General features: G+C 39.3%; 1 non-coding gene across 1 annotated transcript; it reads left to right on the top strand.

The window, feature by feature from the left end:
* The first annotated feature begins 5,533 nt into the window (after positions 1-5,533).
* Trnas-aga (transfer RNA serine (anticodon AGA)) lies at positions 5,534-5,615 on the top strand. Its single transcript has one exon. It is a non-coding gene; the product is annotated as a tRNA-Ser (tRNA).
* The last annotated feature ends 14,944 nt before the right edge of the window (positions 5,616-20,559 follow it).

Genomic DNA, 20,559 nt, shown 5'->3' with positions numbered 1-20,559 from the left:
TTAGATGAAGTTGGGCAGCCAAAGCTACATCCTCTAAATTAATAAGGAGACAGACGATGTTCTCTACACAAAACATAGTCTAGTAACACTAGAACATGAAGCAATAAATTTCAAGATTTATACATTTCAGAGAGCAGCTTTCGGCAAGACGATTTCAGCAGCTTCGGTCCGCTTATATGTAGTGTCAACGCTGACCCAGTTTGATTAGGTCGTAATATTTGATCGACAGCATACTTAATACGACCAGAGTTGCCGCAGTGCAGCAGATACTAAGAAGAGATCTTCTTAAAAGAGTGAGTACTAGGATGGTTGACAAGGAGCGAGCTGGAAGACTTATGCACAGTGATTGCTTTCTACAATATTTTCAATTATACAAGCACCGTTATAAAATCCTAACTGTCATTTTATATGCCCTTACATAAAAAGTCGAAGTGTTCTGCGCGCTATGTGACTTTGACGTCTATTTTTATTTCCAACGGCTGACAGACAGATTGGCATTTGATAAGACGCACAGCGTAATTAGTGCGCCATTGTTGTTATTGTGCAAAAACGTTGCAGTTTTTTCACATATTTTTTTTAAATGACACATAAATTTTTCTTGGGCAAATTTTTTTCACGATTTGCCAAGATGAACGCAATGTGGCACCTCAGTTTACTTACAATCAAAAGGAAATGGGAGACAATAGTGTCTGCGCATAGAGCAGCAGCAGCAACAAGAAATGACGCGGAACAATTCATCTAAGATTTGCAAAGAAATTTTCGTTATTTGAGCATGACGCTTGCCGCGCATGCGCGCATCTCCACGGTGTTGCAACGCGAGTGCCGCGTCATTATCATTAACGCGCGCGGAGCAAACAAGCAGCAGTCAGCCAGCCAAGTTCACGTATGTGTGTATGCGTGCAGCAACAACAGTAAAGCAGCCATGTGCCAACAACAGCAACGTGACATGCAATACAATTGCTGTCAATCGCTATTGTTCGCTTGAGGAATTTCGCAAAGGCGGATGCGCGTACATGGCAGGCGACGCGCTGCAGCAAGTGCGTGCGTATGTTGCATGCCACAGCAAAATAAAAAAAAAACAAAGCATAACAACAACAAAGCGAAGCAAGTAACAAGCGAGCGCAACATCAGCAATTGGCAATGACGTTGCGTTCGTCGTTAAGACGCTGACAACGCCACGACAATGACGCCGCTGAAGAGGCAACAACGCGTTGCCGCACCCTTTTGCGACGTGCGTCGTGCGTCGCGCGTTGCGTTAACTGCGCGCGCAGGCATTTCGTAGTGTCATTAAAACTATTACTATTATTAGCAGCGGCGTTTTAGTTGTGTGTGTGTGTGTGTGTCAGTGGCAACAGTTTTTGTCTTCGCCGATTTTTCGCAACACTTGCAACACATACATGCATGTGTGCGTAGTTGCGCAAGCGTCGATTGACCAGCATTTTCATTGCGGATACGCGAACAACACATGCGCACGCGCACTGCAAACGCGCCAACAACAAAACATTCATAAATATGAAAAGTAATAATTTACTCTAAGAATGCAGGTGCCCAATATGGCACAGGCGGTTGGCCATTGTCGCTGAGTGACTAGGTCGCTGCTATGAATGTTCAAGTGGCCAACGGTGGACAACAATGCCATAATACAAACATACATATGTGTATCACTCGCCAACGTAAAAAAAAATCATTGCTGAGTGTGCGATTTGCCACGCATTGCCAACATTCATATGTAATAAGCATTTATATGCGTTCGCATGCCGTCACGTGGGACTTTACTAAATGCTAAAATACATATAAACACACACACACATATGAATACGTTATTGCCAGCGCCTAATTAGGTCCTTATGCCATTATCGGCGCGCTTACATAATTAAAAGTCATAAATATATATATATTGATCTACTCTTAATTGGCATAACTAGCATTACTTATGCTAAATTATACAAGCACCATAGCCAGTACATGCTACGCATGCCCTTTAAGGCAATCAATCAGACGAAATATGCTCGGCATAATGCTAGAATGTGATCTTTAAAGAGTCTGACACGTTCTAATTAGTGTTCAATCGTTATGGTATTTTTTCGAAATGAAAAGAAAATAAAAATAAAGGCGGAAAAATGTGGCAGGAAAATATGTGTGGCGACAAATTAAGACCGCCTGCGGTGGCGTAATAGCACTGCAGTGCGCTCACGCTGTTTCTTGCCGCATATTCCCATACATTGGCATTACGAGTGTTTGACAAATCGTGCTATGCTGTCAAGGCTTGACGCATGTGGATCTGGTAGGCCTTTAAACGGCTGCTTATGATTATGAATATGTACGTTTTTGGCACCGGCCTACCAAGTATCGTTGTCACCAAGCCTTTTAACAACCAAATAGGCAATGCAACAACGTGAGAAAGACGTACAATGTTGTCCGTGATGAACAGCAAAACTTCCTCTGGCGGCAGCTGAACAGCCATTTCATTGCAACCCACTTGAAAATAAGTCTAAACTAGATAGCTTTGCTCAGACCAATAGTCTGTAAGGCTAATTATTTGCAAAAGTAGGAAGACAAGTCACTTACGCTCTTTTTAAGGAAAAATAAAGATTTTCAATATCAAAAAAGTATACCTATGTATATATGATCGGAGTTCTCTTTCTATGCTGAAATGAGTTTACATGATAAGTTTCTATCATTTTTAAAATGTTTGCTTCTAAAAAAAACTGAAAAATTTTATTATGTTAACTAAATAGTGTCTAATTACATGAAGGAATCGATAAAAAAATAGTTACATTATAATTATGAATAGTAGTGGTATTTGGTTGGGTTTTGTTAATGGCACCACCCAACCCCCAGGGTACTAATGTTTTCTAAAACTTTTTGTAATTACTAAAGTAATTGTAATTGTAATGATTACAGTAATGTTAGTGAAAATATTAACATATTTTTTTGAGTAATGAAAAATAAATAGTTTTGTTTGAAAGTAATCATAATTGTAATAATTGTAATGATTACAGTAATGATAGTTCCACACAAAACAATTATGACGATAGTAATGGAAATTAAATGGTTGTATAATGGAAAGTATTCATATTTGTAAAGATTACAGTAATGATAATTAAAATATTAATGCGTATATTTGTCCAGGAAATCAGCATTTGCATTACTAAAAAACAATTAGATACTAATGTTAGTGATAAGGGTCATTATTCGGTTAAAAATAGCAATGATTATACTGTAATGGTAATGGCAAACTAGAGTAATGGTAATTCCAATCACAACAATTATGATAAGAGTAATGCAAATTAAATGGTTATATCTGAGAGTAATGATTACAGTAATGGTAATGAAAATTTTAACAATTACGCATTAGTAATGAAAATATGAAGACAAATGTATGTCCAAGGGAACAGGATTTGATTTACTCATGAACAATTAGAGAATATTGTTAGTATTTCGAAGCATTATTTGGCTAAAAATAGCAATTATTGCATTGTAACGGTAATGGAAGAATACAGTAATGGTAGTTCCACTCACAACAATTATGATATGAGTAATAAAAACTAAATGGTTAAGCCTGAGAGTAATGATTACAGCAATAGTAATCTAAATTTTAACAATTATGTATGGGTAATGAAAATATCAATACAAATTTATTTATTTAATTTAATTAAAAATAATTAAGTTAGTAATTTTAGTGGTACGAGCCATTACTTGGACAAACAAAGCAATAATTGGATTGTAATGGTAATGAACTTGATTTGCAGTACTGAAAATCCAATTAATATAACCTTTCGGCGAAAAGAGCAATGAAAGGCTTAATGGCGATTATAAAGAATTTAAAAATGTATCGATAATTATATAGTAGTGGTAATTGTTTAGTTATGGTTCAAATTATTTTATTAAAATTATATCGACAGCAATTACGACAAAAGCTTTAACAATTCTTTTTATATATCTGTGGTGAGAAAACGGTTGGAGTAATGGTGATAATTATAGAAATATAATGGTGCTGGTAATGACAATTATAATTAAATTACTATGCACCACTTAATTACAACTTTAAGTTACATTTATGTTGCTATAACTACATATTGTAGGGAAAAAAAAATTTTTGTAGTAGTAATGCAATTCATAATTATTGAGTTATTTTTAATTACATCTAGCAATTATGGTCGCGGTAGTGGAGTTTAAATAATTTACAACAATTTCGTTAAAGAAAATATGCAAGCATTGCAACACTTACCAGCTCTTGATTGTGTCCGATCTCAACCCATCGAGAAGCACACTGAAAAAGAAAGAAAAGGAGAACTTAAGAATATGAGAAAAAAAATATGTGCAATTTTAATTCTAAGCGGGAATTTGCCATCAGAACTCGTAAATACAACAACAACAGCAAACAGTGCTTATACATATAGAGTGCAGGTACTATTCTGAGGACCGATCAGTCAGTCGTAAGTTATTTGTTGCGGCAGTCAATCGACCATGCAGTCAACCAAGCAATCAACCGTGCGCAGTCACCAGGCCAGATAGCTGGGTTAGATAGACGGTGAAGCAGTGAGTTCACTTTATAATCACTGGTAATTGCCACAATAGCCACAAAGTACTTTTTTTATATTGCTGTTTACACAAACAATAGTTTGCCCAGCCAGCAACAACAGCAGCAACGTCATAGCCATCAGGTGTCACAGGCGACACATTCCGTGCAACATTGTCACAATGCCACAGCGGCATTGAAAGATTGCCAGCGCAGTAATAATATTGCCATCAATTCTGGTGGAGTTTTATATTTCTTATTTTATTTTATTTTTTTTTCAGTTTTCTTTTATTAGCTTTCTCACCACAGCGATTTAATGAAGTGTTAACAATGTACAAGTGCAAAGCAAAGTCATTAAATGTTGGCATTTCTTGGCTGTATCTGTGTGTGCGCTTGCCTTACCAGCAATTTGTAAGTATAAATTAGATATTTCTTCTTGGCTTCCTGTATTTTAATTTTATTAAATTTTTTCCCATATTATTTAACTTTTATTTTTATCTAATCATCTTTGACTTCACGACGTTATCAATCGCTGATATTATATTTTGATGGAAAAATACGCCACTCATTCATAAAAATCTTTCACTGAAATATAAAAAAAAAATTGCAAAAACCCACTTGATTACCAACAACAACACTACATACGCTAACCCAGCCAACACTTTGCGATTTAAACATTCAAGTGCATATTTATCTAATCTGAAGTCTAAATACCATTTAGCCAGCACACGCGCGGCGCAAGCAACGCCCATACATACATATGTATTCGATATATGTAGTAAATAAACTAATTATGTACGCGTACATATGTATGAGAGCAATTTACATATTTCTTATCGCCACCACAGCATATATTTGCATACATTTTATAAACATTTTTATGAATAAAAATATTTTTTTTCTTGTTGTTTGCGTTTTATCAGTGCTTATTCTTTATTTCTGCTCTTCAGCATAAAGCTTTTGTCTTCTATTTTCGTTGATGTACGCATATTTCGCTCGAGATTTTAAGAAGCAGTCGTGGCCGAGCGGTTAAGGCGTCTGACTAGAAATCAGATTCCCTCTGGGAGCGTAGGTTCGAATCCTACCGACTGCGAAGCTGTAACGTTTTTTGGCGAATTTTTCTAACAAGTCAATATTAAATATTTACTTCTTTTTGTGTGGCGGATGTTTCGATAATAGATTGCTAACCTAAAAGTAGACATTTTTATACCCTGAACAAGCCTGAATAAAAAGTTTGCCACCAAGTTTTTAACACTCCGAATAAAATGTTGACCTTATAGTGACTTGTTGGTAATATGGGGTCTATGGCAAATTTTCACCGGTTTTTATTCATGCTAAGCACAAAAATGCACCGTTATTAGAAAAATTCGATATATCAATTTTATTAAGATAACTCACATATTGGCCGAAATATGCGGTATAAAGTCACGCGGAATTTCGAAAATCCTTATATTAGGTATATGGGGGCTAAGGGAAGTATCTGGCCCCATTCAAACCATTTTTGATACACAGAGACACTCCTATCAGGAAAGGATTCTCTCGAAATTTCAATTATATATCTCACACATTGACTCAGATTTTCGGTAAAAAGTCAACTATAGGCTCCGGGGTCCACATATTCGGTACTCAGGAGCTTGAACAGTTTTGGTTCCATTTGAACAATTTTTGGCCATAAGGTGGCATACTTTACGGTGCTTTATACGTTTTCAGTTAATGGCGTTTTTTGTGCGTGGCGGTCCGATTACCCCCATCTACTAACTCGTCCTTACTCTTTTGCCAAGAAACGCGTATACCAAATTTCATTAAGATATCTAAATTTGCATGGACGGACAGACAAGCAGTCACTCGTATATCAAAGCGCCTCGTCATACCGATCATTTATATAAACATAACCCTATATCAATCTCCGATTAATTTTAGGTGATACATACAATCTTTAGGTGAACCAAACTATTATATAGTTAGAACTCTGTAGCAACACGTTGCAAGAGTATAAAAAGCACCACCTAAAAATTAAATTTCATTCGAATATCTCATAAACTGGCGAACAAATTATTATAATACCTACAAAACTACGTCTTGTAAATCGCTAGCTCGAATCCGGTTTTAGAACCACAGTCGTAGTTGTTCAGAATGACCCGTAGAAAATTTCCTATATACGCGATTTTTTAGTAAAAAAAATTAACCGTTGTCATGTATGCACATACATACGGGCAGAAATGTATTATAAATAAATATAAATTACATATATAAATTTAAAATAATTTGGTTATAAACTCACCCTTTTAAACTTGGCTTGGCAATATTACACTACGCGGTATTTTTTATAATATTTTGTGTGCGATTCCATAATAAATATGTTTTTATAGCCGTTGTGTTCTTCTCATTTGTTTCCATTTACTATACGCGGCGCTAAAATTCCACTTTTGATGTTCCCAATATATATATGTATGTATTTTCACAATTTCCTTATTCACTTGTTGTTCTACTGTAATATAATATAAAATTGACATTCATACATACGCCCCGTACCCGAATACGCATTTAAAGAATTTACACTAGGAATTTAACGCATTACGACTTTCACGACACTATTTTTTGCATTTAATAACGATTTTAACTTTAAATTAAATAAAAACACAATTTAATACTTTAAACAAATACTTTTCACAAATTTTAACAAATATTTGCGACATCACACAAAAATTACGTGCACTCACTTCCATTACCACTTGTAGCTAATATTTTTACTGTTACATCGCATTCCTCAATTGGAGTAATTCAGCTGATTCGCCCTTAATTTCGCTTTCCACGATTCTAGCAAATTCCAGACTCTTTTAAAATCCTTCACAACTCTTGATTATCAATTATTACATGCATAATAGTTTGAAGGTCAACTCCGAACATTAAAAAATTTGGCAACAACAATGCAAACAATCATAGCGTCACTCATTACCATTTATGCAATGATGAGCACGCAGCTAATACCCCTACTGAGCACACAGCTATTTCGCCTGCTGAGCACACAGCCTATGTCACGCATATAGGAGCATGAGCGTATGTGTATGCGAGCGCTTTGCGCAATATTGATACGCAGGTGTAAAACGCTGTTAGAAGTAAGAGCGCATTGATGATCAAGAGAGCATTGAAAGCAAAAATGAACTTATGTGAATGCAAGAGTGCTGGAAGTTTTGGTTATGTGGGCGGATTTGGGATGAAGAAGTGTTAAGAGATCAAAGTTGCAGCGATGTTAAGAGTATTCAAAATGTGTTGAGTGTCAATATTACATTAGAGTAGAACAAAAAGTGAATAAGGAAATTGTGAAAATATACATATGTATGTATATATGTATATTATTGGTAACATAAGAAGTGGAATTTTAGAGACTTATATAGTAAATGGAAACAAATGAGCATACAAAGGCCATAAAAACATATGTATTTGTATGAAATCGCAGCCAAGAACAATTTAAGATTCTATAATACCTAATAGGTAATACTAGCTCTAAAGTTTCAAACTATTTCACATATGTACTTAACAAATAATAATAAAGTAGCGAGTTTTCCAATAGGGTTAATATGATTTCTAACTAAATGTCGTTTCGGCCATTTTAATATAATCTATAATTTATTTTCATTGTATTCAGTAATGTTTACAAGTCAGTGGCCTCAACTTTAAAAGCATTACGTCCAATTTACGGTCGTCATAATCGTCCTGTCAGATCAAAAATTGAGCGTTTAGTGGAAAAATGTTTACAAAATGTTCCCGTGCCAGTGAGACCAAGAAGTGCCCGTAGTGTCGAGAATATTGCTAGCCGCCAGCAAATCAATTGAGGAAGACCCAAATCAGTCTCTCACACGTCGTTCTCAAGCCTTGGGCATCTCTGTTATGTCGTTGTGGCGAATTTCGCGAAAAGATTTTAGCATACATCCTTACAAGATCAAATTGACCCAAGAACTGAAGCCACTTGACCACCAGAATCGTCGTATGTTCGCGAATTGTGCTGGGCAACAACTTGAAAATGATCCGGGTTTTCATCGAAAAATCATCTTCAGCGATGAGGCTCATTTCTGGCTGAATGGCTTCGTCAATAAGCAGAATATGCGATATTGGTCAGGCAGCAATCCACACGTAATCCATGAGTCACCATTGCATCTCGAAAAAGTTACGGTTTGGTGTGGTTTATGGGCCGGCGGCGTTATTGGGCTGTGTTTTCTTCCGTGATGATTAAGACCGGCACGTTACTGGGAATGGGAATCGCTACCGCTCAATGATAACCAAACATTTTTGGCCCGGATTGCATGATATGGACTTGGCCAATATGTGGTTCCAAAACCAGAAGAACAGAACAGAGCGAATGTTACAATCGATTTATTGAAAACCAAGTTTGGTGAACGTGTTATCTCACGAAACGGCCCAGTCAATTGGACGCCTCCGTCGCGCAATTTGACGACGTTAGACTATTTCCTGTGGGGCTATGTCAAGTCTCTGGTCTATGCCAGCAAGGCAGCGACGATTGATGAAGCTCGTACGAATATCGAACGTGAAATTGCAGCAGTATCGGCCTGTAGTTTATGCTTGAAAGCCGTCGAAAATTGGGTTCAGCGTCTGGACTTCTACAAGCAGTACAATGTACTTTCACAGGAGGGTGCTAAGGGAAGCAGTGGCACGATTCCAACGATTTTTGGCATACAGACGTACCATTATCAAAAAAGGATTATCCCTGAATTTCAATTATATATCTCACACATTGACCGATCTTTTCAATCAAAAGTCTACTTAGGTACTGGGGCTTAAATATTCAGTACTTAGGGGCTTGAATTTACATTTTTCGGGTACCTTTTTGTCACAATGTATATATGTTAGAAGTGGTAATATAACCTCCTGGATTTATCAGATTTTCAACAAGACTTTAAGATAATGAGTATGCCAAGAACCAGATTGAAATGTTGTTATAGAAAAGGTCTTAGAAGAGAGTGTTTCGTTCACTCCTTTTGTAAAGTCTAAAATTTGAAGCTTACTATTAATTTTTTCCTTAGAAATTATGTTAATTATTTCAGAAAATTATAAAATTATTCTCTTAAATTTAGTAAATTAATTATGTACCACACAAAGTTCTACTAAACTTAATTAAGTCATATTACAACTCATATAACCCTATTCAACTGTCAACTCAAGTGTTAAATTACATATAGTATGTACATATGTGTATATGCAACACTGAAAAAATGTCAATTACTGCTTTTCTATTGAAACTGCGCTCTCTAGAAAACACTAATTAAGGAATTACAACAAAGCAACACAAAAAAACTGACTCTTATGAATATGAGTCTGTGTTCTGTGAAATACCTGCTGCTCTGGGGAGTGTTGACATAGAAAGTGCCTATATTTGTGCGTCATTGTACAGCTTTAGGGGGTCGACAACACATGCAACATTGCAACAAATTGGCAAAATAAATATGAAACTAAGCTAGGCATATTTGAGATGCAAGTAAAAAGCACTTCAAAAAATACGAGAGCATCAGCAGTGAGGAGGAGAATATTCAATGTTGTAGTTGTCTAAATAAAATAAAAACAATTTGTGTTTTACGAGGGCACCTTAAACCGGATGGAAATATGAGAAAAAGTTGTACTGAGTGATCGGTGATGACTGAGCGCAAATAAAATAAAATTAGAGCTGACTCATGACCACGAGTTGTGCCATAAGAAATGGGTACTAATTTCAAACGGTCGACTCCAGATCCACTTTCTGCGCCTTCTGCGAGTTATTTATTACCTATAGTAGAACGCGAGAGATCTACTGTAATACTTGCGCTGGGCAAAGTTCATCTTGCCGCATTCGTGAGTGTTCTTACTGACTTCTTACACTGTTTAACCGGCAATCAAGTGGTAAGGCTAAAGGCTAAAAACGCTAGTTATCTAAGTTGTATTGAGAAGGTTGAAGTGAAGCATAAGACTAAGACTGAAACATTTCGTCAGCCTTAGCTTCGACGAACCAGGAGACATAGCCAAAACTGACGTCTCAACAAATTTGTGATTGACCATTTTTAGGGGTCTTATTATCGAGTATATATGAAATTTTAGATACCACAACGGACCGACGTTCTAAGCTGTGCAAGTGAGATCCCAGTTAGAAGCGGCATCTTATTTTAACATAAGCTAATTTCTACCAAAGCTGTCAGTGTTAGCAGTATCTTGTTTCCAGTTATATAGGAATGAAAGGAAACGACAAGGCGGACGAGTTGGCTCGTTCATAATCAGCTGCGAACACAATTCCTTTCAGCAGGGAACACAATTCAAACAAAGGAGTGATATCAGTCTCTTGCTGGTTCTTTTGTCGGTAGTTACTTAGTGAGACTAAGACACTATGGTTGCAACACTGGAGTTCCTGCATCTATACTTGATCATATTACGTTCTTAACGTTAAGCCGCTAGGTTACCCCTCGTAAATCTCGTATGTGTACCTCGCAAACTCTCGTCTATGACTCTTGTAGCAATAGCTTCGAGTGTTTGCATAATGCATAAACAGCCGTTAAGTGCCCGTGAGGCAACATATAGTACAAATGTACTTGTAAATCATTAAAAATAAGAAATTCGTAAGAAACATTTCAGATTTCTTTGCAAAGCTTTCGCAAAAGCCTAACTGCATATATACAGACACAAGCATGTCTTTATATTTATTTTATGGCATATAATGCATTTAATGTCCAACACGTGCAGCTTTCTTTTCTGCATTGTCAAAATGTGACCAAGCTTAAAAATTCTGCGAAAAAAAATCTTCGTTTCGCGCATTTCACTCTGTTTATTTTCGCAGTCAAGCACTGTGAACCACTTGTCCGTAGCGCTGTAATTGGGTAACATGACTTGGTCAAGAGGTGCACGCTCCACTACAGGCATTTGCTACACAAATTAAGAATAAGAAAGTAGGTGCACTCGGCATATGCAAGCACGGCGAAGAAGAAACGTGTGTGTATAAGTGTCCTGTAGCGAAAATTTTAAGGTGCCCTGTCGGAAAATTTAACTGCCAGAATTAAGAGAATGAGTCTGCGGTCTAAGCTGCTTACTTTTTTCAAAGACTTTTCAGATGAGACCCCTTTCTGGCTTAATCGCTTCGAGAACAAACAAAAATGTCACTCTTGGGGTTAAACGAATCCCCGTGTGGTTCAGGAAAGGCAATTGCATAACCAAAAATTCACAGTTTGGTCCGAATGGTGGCATCATCGGACCTTATTTCTTTTAAATTGAGGCAGCAAATATCTGTAACATCAATATAGAGCGTTATAACTCGATGTCGACTGAGTTTTTAACGGAATTTGATAAATCTCTATTTCCAACAAGCCGGTGATCCACCTCATACTTTGAGTCTAAACCAGGACATATAGCGTGCAAAGTTTGGCGACTTGAATGTTTCGCGAAATGGCTCAATCAAATGGTCTCCCGCACAATATGGCGGAAATTCTAGCCGAAATGCTACACCGGGGCGTCAAAAATGTACGTAAAAGTGTGGATATATACAAACAGAATTTATGCGCCATTTTGGACGAAATTTTGTTCAATTCATAATTGATTTAAAATCACGTCATGCTTGTTGGTAGACTCTTTACCATGGAAGAATAAATCAGATCAGCTATACAAGTAGCTAGTATAGTACCTAAAATGCTTCAAATTTCCTACAGGGTAGTCACGTAAGCTACTATATAAGTACGTAGACTTGTAGCGAAGTCAAGAGTCCCTTTATTTACTTCGCTGCACTTAAGACTTGAATATTTTTTGTTCGCTTGAACTTATTTATTTGACTCGAATACCCTCACTTGCAATGCTCTGCATTTGTTTGCTCTGAAGCGGAGCCTGAGCTTGAGCATTGCATTTGTACGCTACAACAAATAAGAAAAAAGAAAGTGAGAAATGAATTAAAGTTGCGCTTTGGTGTAAGTATTTAGCTTGAACTAAATTTACGACGTGTTTACGATGTTCAAAATTATAGGTTTCACACTAATGTAGCGCAGCAACGCAAGCCGGTGCGTGGAGGGGAGGAAGCATACATCACATTGCATTGCTCCAGTCGCTGGTATTGTAGGAAATGGTGGTGCGAGCATGCGGCACCAGTGGAGTCGAACGTTTCCAAGGTGTGCGTGCGCAAAAAGGGTGGAATCGCAAAGAATTGTTGAATGTGGACTGCAAAAGCACACATCTTGCAATTTGTAATGAATGAAAGCAGTAATACTAGGGACATAAGCAAATATATTTATTGTATATATTACCACCAGCTCTGACTGTGTCAAGCTCCATCTGCGACTATTTGAGAATGAGGTTACCTACAGATTTCGGATAATGACTAAAGTGGGGGCCAAGTAATAGGACTGATTTCCTTCCGCCGCGACTGTACTTTTGAGCGTGCGCGCACTGACCGGATTAGGTAGAGGGCGTTCCTAGCTAACGAACAAGCGGCAGGTCAGTTGTCTCCAAGCACCTGGAAAGTCAGGCCAAACATTTTCGAGCGACGTGTTTCTGTGAGTGGTGCAAGACGAAAATGCAGCGTTCGTTAGAGCAGAGGTACGCGATTAAACTCTGTGTGAAACTCGGTAAATTTGCGAAAGAGACGTTTGATATGATCATGCAGGCTTTCCCCGATTATGCTTTAGCAAGAAGCGGTGTGTTTCGTGGAAGTCCTCAAGAGACTCAAATGAAGGGTCAAGCGGATCCGACAAGACAGCGCGCCGATTGGAAGTTGCATTACAACAACGGACCGGCTCACACCGCCTTTCTGGTGAACAGCTACCTAATCAAGGCCGGCATCTTAACACTTCCGCCCAAAGCCCAGATACAAAAAACAACACCCCCCTCTTCCCCCCGGATTTTTTTGTTTCCTTGCCTGAAAAGGTCGATGAAAGGGGATCCAAGCAGCATGCACATCGGCTCTCAAGGCTATTCCGTAGAATCCCTTCCGTAACGCCTTCAATGCTTGGAAATCGAGCTGGCAGCGCTGCATCGACGCAGAAGGAGCCTATTTTAAAAGTTTTTAAAGAATTCTAACTATTGGTTCAATAAATTTTTTTAAATCGACTCAGTACTATTACTTTCCGGATAAACCCTGTAGAGAGTCCTCTAACTCATCTCATTTGTCTACACTTTTTCCTCTAGAACTTGCGGCTTTAATCCTACTGGTTCCGATTGTGCTCCCGTTTTGTTATACAATTTTCACTTGAATAATTTTCTCTTTCCCTTAGATACTCTTTGTAGCTTGCAATTAAATCGCTAATTACAAAACTATATTAAATTCGATTTAATCTTCATGAATATTAAATATTTTCCATACTATGAGTTAAGGTGCCCGTAAAAAATAATCGTCGAAGTTCCATGGAAAACATCACAACAATAACACGACATCCACTGCATACATAAATAGGAAAAACCGAAGATAATTACTTACTCGTAAGTGACTAAACAGTCAAACAACATTAGCGGCGGTGACCGGTAGCTGCTGCTGGCGAAATCGAAAAAAAATTTCGCTTAATCCGCTTATGCTGCCAGTCAGCATGCCGCTGGCCGAGAGCGCATTTCGTTTACGACGAGCAAGCAAGCGAGCAATAATTGTATGTGTAAGTGTTTTGCATTAATTTTAGCATAAATGAAAATTGCATGGCAAGTTTTTATGCGCCAAACGATTGGCAGTGCTATGGATAACGTTTTTTTTTTGTAAGACAGTATGAAGATATCGTGTTTACCGTTATTTGGAATTTTACACTTTTATGTAACAAATATTTATATTCTTCTGCTTTGGCACTACAACCGTCTGGCCGAGGACGCAAAACTTCGCCAGTTGTCTCCATCCTTTACGAAGTTATACATGCCAAGTGCAGACAGGTTGCTATAGACTTATTCCTCAAAATAGATGCGTGGGCGTCCCTGCATTTCGTTGGAGCATCATCTTCAATACGAGCGACATGGCCTCAGCAGTCCATTCGTTGGATTTTTATGCGCTTCGCTATATCCATGTCACCATAGAGCTCATACAGTTCATGGTTCCTAAGGACATTTCTCTCGAAAGCTCCAAGCGCTTTCTCATTTCAATTCATCATTGTCCATGTTTCTGCGCCGTATAATAGGACGGCAATAATGACAAACCGAGAGTTGGAAAGGGAAGCGAGATGCATTTGCAGACAAAAAGAGAGAGTGGCCGAAATGCGTGAGTAGAATGGGCTTGACAAGCTGGGTAATGCTCGAAAATTCTACGAAACAATGCGGCGACTAACAGAAGGTTTCTCTTATATAACCTCCCGAGGTGATTTAATTACTGATGCCCAGAGCACACTAAAATTATGGAAAGAACACTTCTCCCGCCTGCTGTATGGCAGAGAAAGCATAACAGGGATGGTGAACTCGACAGTTTAGCGAATTAAGAGACAGCGGTCGTCCGAATAGATGAGAACACTCTAGCTCTGAAAGTGTTCGACGCAGTACCCACCAGGGGAAGCAGAGGAAGAGGAAGGCCTCCACTCCGTGGGAAAGACCAGGTGGAGAAGGGCTACACTTGGAATCTGCTATTGGCGACAAACAGCGAAAAGGAAGAAGGCGAGCTGTTGTAAACTCGGCTAATAGCGTAAGAAGAAGAAGAACAATGCGAGACTTATAGGCGTAATTTTTGTTCGTCTAGAGAGGAAGCTGCTTCTCAATTGCCTACAAGTCGCACCTGTTGACAAGTGCTATTCTGCGCTTCATCTTTAGGCTTATATTATATTATTCATATCATCTCTCAAAAATCTCTAAAAATGTCTTTAAGCTTGGATGACACCGTCCAGTTTTTTAGCTTGTAAAATTTACCCAATCATAGGTTCAGAGAATATTAACTAAAGCTGGAATGAGATAGTCTCATGATTTTTTCTCATCGTCTGCCGTTGATTTTCTGGTCTTCATCTAAGCTGAAATTCAACTCGATTACCGCGAGTATGCTTCCTCAGCTTAATACCAAGTTTCTCTCAAATCTGAGCACTTATCCAGTGACTCTCGTGGAATATGGTAAGCAGTTATAAGTTAAGTAGGCAATTTACAATGATATTCAAGTTTCATATATATAATATTATAAATCAAAAAAATAGAAATTTCAGCTCGTGGATATGCCTTCGTGTGCATTGCAAAAAGCGCTAGAAAAACCAAAGCATCATTCATTACACCTCGTCATCATGCCAAAACTGAACTGTCATCGAAATTTATCGCCACAGTCACGCGTCCACTTTCCACATACTTCGCTGCTCATTTTCTACACCGCTGCTTTTGGTGTGGCAGCAAGGGCGCTTGCCACAGCATGCGCTCACTTTTTTGATGTTGTAATTAGCCACTTACTTCCTACTCCGCCTTGCGCGTTTTCATAAAAAATTTTCTTTGAATTTCCTCGCACACATTCGGTTTTTTTGCATACATTTCTACCTCGTGCCGGTTGGCTTTGTTGTTGTCATGCATCAATTTCGCATTTACCTTCAAGTGAATTGAGCACAATGAAGTGGCCAATTTGCCACACCCCTTTATGCGTTTGCGCGCCCACACCGACCAACAACAGCAATAGCAAATACGATACAAGCAGCCACAAAAAGAACAAAGGGAAGCAGCAACAGGCACAAAAGACCGCCACATAACCGCAAAAAGTGCAGCCGCCATATTGCAACATGCCGGCGCGCGCTCGTCAATGCAATGCAATGCAACGCTGACTCTGGAAAACAAAGCGCTAGCATGCCATTGCAGCTGCGCTGCGCAACAACAACACACAGCGCCGCTGCGGCGGTTGCTGTGCGGCCCCTTTGGGTGGTTTTTGACACGTGTCGCATTTGTGCATTTGTCAGCAACATCTTTGCGTGCCAACTCAAGTGTTGCACCTCGGCGCGTTGGGCGCTTCGCTGCACTTAGCCACACACACACACTTGCATGTAGGTGTGTGTATATATGTGGGCTCACTCCCAGCTGCATATGTGGCACACACAAATCATCATTTAGCAGCGGTCGCAGCGGTGGCCGTGGTTGGTGCTGCCTCAAACCACACAAGCTTGGCAGGGGCCTCTCAGGGCGTCACCTGCTGCGCGCTCAGCCCGCAGTGCCATCTTTAATGTCAACAGCGGAATCACCTAAATTATCAGCGTCACTCATCAGCGGCTGCTGCAGCAGCGCCAACGGCTTTTGTAATTTCCATCATCAGGCTGTCAATGTGATTGCACAATTGTTGCATGGCTCGGTTTTCTTGCCATATTTTTTTCTTTTTCTTGTTTTTTTTTTTTTGAGTTTTTTTATGCATTTTGTTTTGCGTTTTATTGTCAACGCGCGGTTTCGTCGGTTTGATATATGAGCCCGCACGCCAAGTCTTTGCCACAACGCGGCAGCCTTTGCCCACTGCTGCGTGCGCGTTGATTGGGAGCACACACTCGGGTTTCGGCTGTTGATTTCCTTTGTTCATTTGCTTTGCCTTTGCTGTGTGCATTTCTGTGCGGTAGTCACATCTTCTACGTTTCCGGTTTGTTGGTTTTTTCATTTTTCGCTCTAGAAACTCTGAATGCCGCGCAGCTACTTGGTTGCGCTTAAACAACGTGTGAGAGTACAGGTGTTGCAATGGCACCCAATGGAATTGCTGTGCACTGACTACTTGATGTATTAAAGTGAGAGTTAAGATCTTGTGGTTTTGATGTGACAAAGTTTTGAATTATTAGGAAAAGCATAGAAAGCTTTAATAAAATTAATTTTATTTTAAAAATTCGCTCTTCTCGATGACTTCAACAGATTGAGAGTTTGAGGTTACTTCTTTGAAAATTTTTTCCACAAATATTGCCTTAGTTGTTTTGTTTAGAAAACTGAGACCCTTCTTTATATCAGAAATACTTGTATATATCCAAAACTCGCCCTCTTGGAATCGATTTCTTCTTGGTAACGCTAGAACCAATTACGTTCTTCAGAAGGCTGTTTACAAAGAAACTTATCGATTTCGTCACCCTCCTGGCATATTTGTGATGAAATAGCTAAGAATATAGGATCTTAAGTCATATTTATTCCAAAAGTTAGACAGAAAAGAGAATTATCACAAAGTATAAAAGACCTTGTATGACTTAAAGTTAGCTATGATAGAGTCTATTGATATTTGGACGTCTGATTTTCAGCAAGCCAAAGGAAAACTTTGCATTGCCGAGATCACATATTTCAACAAAAAATTAGACCCGGTATTACGGTTAGGTTAGGTCAAGAGGTCAATTCTAATCAGGGAATGAAGATCTCCTGAGTTTTACAAAAAAGAATTGGTCGTCGACCAACATGAGAAGTTCATTGGTCCAGTGCTAAAACGCAAGACACCAATGGAGATCCAACTCGGTCCCATTTCAATGTGAGCGAGGTAAGTATGCCCTCTCTGGCTAGCTCATCGGTTTTGCAGTTGCCAGCGTTTTCGTTATGACCCGGCACAACAACGAATTGATGGAGAGCTCCTTACAGAAAACTCCCCCTCCAACCCTCCCTCCTAGCTACGACCCATCCGTGAAAAAGTTCACCCTCACGCCTCTTCTTCAGTGAATTCTCCCAGTCCACAGACCCCTCGTCGGTATGTAACAGTGACCGTTCGAGCGCGCTCCACCAAATGAATATACCATAGAAAATTATTGGCTTGTCTACGTTTGCGTAGAGCTAAAACACCTCTTTGGTGATGGTCGCTACCCTTGCTTACTCTTTCTATTCAATTTTTGGCTTCCATCAAAACTTTCTATTAAAGATAAGCCCTAGGTATTTCGCCATTTTAACTTGTTAGATCTTTAATATACTTTCTGCACATTTTGTGGTCTGATCTCCATGCCAGATTCAACGTTTTATCACGGACTTCGGATTTCTTAGCAGTAAAAAGGAAGAAAATCAGTTTAAATAAAATGAACACAGTGTCAGTGTTTTAAAGCGATTGCCTGCTGGATAAAAACGAAGAGGAATGACGCTGAAGCAAATAATTTTTGATCGGCCGCAGGTGCTAACGGCTCTGCATTCTAAGTAGAACGTGCCAGAACTCGGGAAAATACAAAACTTTTGAAAAGACCAACGAGTTCTAAAATGCTAACTTTGAAAAGAATCAGAAGGGTTCTAATATACATGTTTTCCACACACTGAAGACACTAGTCTTGCTCGAAACAATATTATGATAAGATATCTTTAATTGCATTGATAACTTTAATTGCTGGTCAAATAAATTTCCTCATTAGCGATAAGCAAATAGACATTGGTTTTACGCCCATTTGCTTACAAATCTACCTGCCTGCCACACCGCAGCATATAACCGCAATGAATATGTATGTAAAGCGCGCGCATGTTGCATGAAATCAACTTGCATGTTTGCATTTCTATTATTATTTAATTTCTTATTTTCTTTCATTTCTAATTGCTTGCATTGTTTATTTTGCAATTTCTCATTTTCAGCCCTACACACCACTCACCGCCTCAAGCTCACGTCTTGCGTGCGACCCCTTCCTAGCGCTAGCTGACAAATCGTTGCAGCAGTGCACTTGCAACAAAACGATTTCCATGTTAGACAACCGTTTTCAAACGGCAAAGCAAAAACGCCGAAGACACATAAATAATACGCGGCTACCTTGCATGCGGAAAAAGTACATTGCAAATTGTGGTTAATAATTTCTTTGGCTCTTCCCCTTACGCCCTTAGACAGCTAAATATTTAAATTGTTTGCGTCTGCATTATAATTTTGCGGTTTATACTGATGAGGATTAATGACTCGTTTGCTGATGAAAAAGCTATGATTGTAAGTGTCTGGAAAATCATGCAATTAAAGGTTTTGGAATGCCTCTTTGACGGAGCTATAATCTCGACAGGTGATCGTTTATTTTTTGAGAAGAAGGGAAGTGTTATAGTATGGTTTACAACAGAAGAGGTTGTATTGGCCGGCATATGGCGTAACACGCAGAACTACTGATCCTTAGTAAGCCCAGATCTCTATCTCGATTTGAGCTCGAATTCGGATACTTCATCCAGTCCCTTGAACTGCGAAGCTCCTACTTATGCCCATCCGGCATGAACTGACATTAGGTCAACCACCGTCCTGCCGATATGATTCATCAATTCTCTCGAGCCAAGTCACTCTTCAGTCGCGAGTCGGGAGGGACGGAGTGCAGTAACGCAATATCTCCACTATCTCTTCACGAGTAGAGGGTTCTTAAGAATGCAAGGTCCGAGCTCGAGGACGCCGTGGAGGCTCCATCTTGGCCAGAACCTGTAGTCTGTCTCTCTTTCAAACTTCTCAAACCCTGGATACCGCTTACTTATACAAGGAGGCCGACCGTTTCCCAGCAGAAATGACCAGCTTTTGGATACCGTGGTGCCATGCCGCACTTTCACACCTTTGAGGTGGGCCGAAGTTTGTCTTCATGAAGATCTCGGATAAAGATGCCACGACCCGCTTCTACTCCCCAGTGCTAGGCTTCTTACCCAGAAATAATTCCCCCACATGTGACCTCTGTGTCTTAACCGTAAGTTGGTACTCACTCAAGCTCACTAAAAGCGCCATCTACGACGCCGCTAAGCATCCTTCTAGCCCTCTCGAGTTTGTTGGCATGCTGTTCAGATTCCTGAACAGTCTGTATGCCATAGCTGTCATCGCTTGCTTTCTACCGAGGCTTTTACCGTTGCCTGTGGTCCCCGAAACCACCATAAACTGAGGAGAGGACTGCTAGCGATTCCGCTTCGCACCTCCACCTTATCTACGTATGCAGCCGGCAAGCTTTCGCTAACCCTCCCTAGCAGTTAGCTTCAAAAAGGAGAGTTTTACGCTGCCCTTCGTGGAATGGCGATTCCATCACTCCAGGGTGCGGCCTACCCGGGAGACGCTGCGTTTCGGTTTGGTTTTCTATAATTAATTTCTATTAGGTCCGCAGTCGGCGCCACTATCCATTATCGCCTATATTGGTCCCAAGGTTATCTCTGTTAAGCTTCTATAATTGAAGTATCAGAGTCAAACCTAAAAAAATCTGAAAATGCCCACAATGAGCTTTGCACATCAGAGGAAAAATATCTGATTC

Source organism: Bactrocera neohumeralis, chromosome 6 (genome assembly GCF_024586455.1).
Source record: "Bactrocera neohumeralis isolate Rockhampton chromosome 6, APGP_CSIRO_Bneo_wtdbg2-racon-allhic-juicebox.fasta_v2, whole genome shotgun sequence".
Taxonomy (NCBI): Eukaryota; Metazoa; Arthropoda; class Insecta; order Diptera; family Tephritidae; genus Bactrocera; species Bactrocera neohumeralis.
The sequence above is the reverse complement of the archived record's forward strand: the minus strand, read 5'-3'. Positions and strand labels throughout refer to the sequence as shown.